At 39.3% G+C, this 2949-nt stretch overlaps 1 long non-coding RNA gene across 1 annotated transcript; it reads right to left on the bottom strand.

The window, feature by feature from the left end:
• Positions 1 to 1927: 1927 nt before the first annotated feature.
• LOC126883184 (uncharacterized) lies at positions 1928 to 2239 on the bottom strand. Its single transcript, XR_007697545.1, has 2 exons — positions 2130 to 2239; positions 1928 to 2033 (listed from the first exon to the last, which is right to left on the bottom strand). It is a non-coding gene; the product is annotated as an uncharacterized LOC126883184 (long non-coding RNA).
• Between the last annotated feature and the right edge of the window lie 710 nt (positions 2240 to 2949).

Here is a 2949-nt window from a genome sequence, read left to right as displayed (position 1 = left end):
TATCCAAAATTTCTGATATCCGAGGTAACGGATACGCGTCCTTTTCTGATAGTTCGTTGACTTTTCTAAAGTCAATACAAAATCTTTACGAGTTATCTTTTTTTCTAACTAGTACAATCGGTGAACTCCAACCACTTGCGGAGGGTTCGATAGTTCCTTCTTTCAACATTTTATCCACCTCTTGGTTGATGATCTGCAACATTGCGGGATTGTGCAGCCTATACGGCTGTTTGACGGGATCGCACCTTTTCTTCAATTTTATTTCGTGCTTTATTAAGTTGGTGGGTCCTGCTAACTTCTCGAATTCCCTAAGTTCTTTTCTTAGGAACCTTTCTAGCTCTGTATTTTGAGTGGAGTCTTTTAAAGTGTTACATGTTTCCTCTTGATGTTGTTCGTACTGTTTGGATGTATCCCTATCGAAGTTAAGTTCGATCGAATGTTCCCTGAGGAATTCCACTCCTAGTATTGCATATTCCGTTAACCCTGGCATTATTATAAATGTTTGTCTTGTTTGTAAATTATCGATCTCGCAGTCAATTGTTAACTTCTGGTTGAGCTCCATTGAAGATCCGTTTGCTAGTCTAGTTCTTCCGTTATAGCTATGTAGGGAGTGTTTGTATCTGCGCTATTCTATCTCCGGCGTAATTTATGGTGGTCCCTGCGTCAATTAATGCTTTGTAGGAACTTTGTCCGATTTTCAGTGATACGAACAGTCGCATGTCGTTGCTTGCTTGTTGTGTAACGGCTAGAACGAGCGGAGTCGAATCTTGCTCCTCAGACTGGGACGACTCCTTGTTTCTCCAGTCTGTTATTCGTTTCCCTGACGTCTGGAACAGCAGTCACTGCTGTAGACCCCTTCTTTGCCGCATCGCGAACAAAACTTTTTCCATGGGTTTTTACAATTCCTCCGGAAGTGACCTGGCATCTTGCACCGGAAGCATGTCCTTTTGGCATCGTATTCTGTAGGGTCTGTACGTCTCTAATTTCCGTGAAAAATTTGATTTTCTCGGGTCCTTTCGTCTTCCAAAGTTTCGTATTCTTGGGCCAAGTCTTGCAATCCCGACAAGTGTTCGAAATCCCGGCGGCGAGCATAAAGCTTATATTCTGGCAGCATATTTTTATATATCCTGTCGAGTTCTTGGTTCCTTGAAAAGATCCCTCTCGTCTGATTAATGTTTGAATATCCGTGATGTATCTATCCACTGGTTCGTTTTTCCTTTGCTTCCTGTTTCTGATCTGCTCTTCTAGCTGTAGTAAATATTCTCTGGGATAGAAAGCTTTCTTAAAATCTTTTATGAAGTCCGTCCATGAATCCCAATTTCTGTTGTTGTTTCGGTACCATAATAATGCGTGGTCTCCTAACAATTCTGGTAATGCTTTTAGCAGATCTTGCTTATCGACCTCGTAGGCTAGGCTTAATTCGTCTATCCTCTCTATGCAGTCTACTGCATCCGAATGTTTCTTGTCGAAGTGTGTGTTCCACCTCCGTACTTGATTTAGCAAATCTGATTGCCTCATTTGTTTGTCATTGTTAAGTCTTGTAATTAGTTTCTGATTAATGAAATTTCTTGGGTCAGTGTGTCTGGTTCGGCTTCCTTGGAAGTATTGATTTTTGGAATTGTTCCTGTCGCTTCCCCGCGATCCTTATAAAAGGTTCTGAGTTTTAACCTTAACTCGTCGACGGTTCCTTTGGAATCCAATCCGCACCTTTCGGCGTCGCGCTGTAATTCCTCTTTGGAAAGACGATTTATCCATGACGTACCCGTCGTGGCACCTGATACTGAGTCTGTGTCTTTATCTGTCGGCATTTTTGGTATTATCCGGGCGTCGAGTAACGACTTTTACTTGCGTATTTCTAACTTTTGCTCGGGCGCCAAATTTGTGACGGGTAGTTCTTTTATGGACTACAGACTCAGTAAAACACAGGTTGAAAACAAAGCAAATCTATTAATTCTAAATTATGTACAAAATAAGTCAAAATAATAATTCAATATTCTATTTTGTCCCAGCGAAGTCCTCCTCCGGATGGGCGTCTGTAACAGAACAAAATTAACAGCGATATTCAAATATATATTTATCGGGGCTCGCTCACTACGCTTGCCTCCGTTGAATTATGAGTCGCAAATTACCTCACTTCGGTACACCTTGCGTCTCGTCTCGAGTTGGCCTGCCTAAGTTTACGAATCACCTCAAAACAGTGCACGTCGCGACTCAGGTCGGCCTGCCTCGCTCACTTCGCTTGGCTTGTTATAGAGCCCAGAACGGTCGTTCAGGACTGCCTGATTTCTGCTTGCGACCTTCTTAAATATCCGTGTGCCGGTGCTGTCTCGGAGAGGTGGAACTCGGTGGGGGCATCTGCGCGAATTGAGAGAATCGCTCGGTTCCCAGTGTCGAGGCATGTTCAGCATATAGGCATATCATTACCATATTTTTTTATTTATTGTCAAAATTTTTAAGAATTATTGATATTGCTAATTTTCTTTATATCAAATACAGGGTGAGTCAAAACGCAAGTACATTATTTTCTCAGTAATGTTAAATGGAACACCCTGTATTTTATATCATTATTGAAAAGTAACATTAACGTACTTTAATTTTTATATAACATTCCCTATGCCCAAATTTATTAGTTTTCGAGATATTTTCATTTTTCAGAGCAAATTATTTTAGGTGTTTAAATTTATCTAAATTTTAAGTAAGCCATGACTGAATTGACAATTGAAGATTACAGATTATCAATCCGGTAATCAATGTAACACTGTAGCAAATAAAGAAATAAAAATAATTTATTAGTAATACATTTTACAAACAAAAACACAACCACTACATGTAACATTTTTGAAACAATTAAAAACTATCTTTTTATGTAAATGCAACAAATAAACAAAGAAAATTAGTAATAAATTTTACAAAAAAAACACACAAACAAAAAATACAATATTTTGTGAA

This window comes from Diabrotica virgifera, chromosome 4 (assembly GCF_917563875.1).
Source record: "Diabrotica virgifera virgifera chromosome 4, PGI_DIABVI_V3a".
NCBI lineage: Eukaryota > Metazoa > Arthropoda > Insecta > Coleoptera > Chrysomelidae > Diabrotica > Diabrotica virgifera.
Note: the sequence above shows the minus strand (reverse complement) of the source record. Positions and strands in the feature narration are given on the sequence as shown.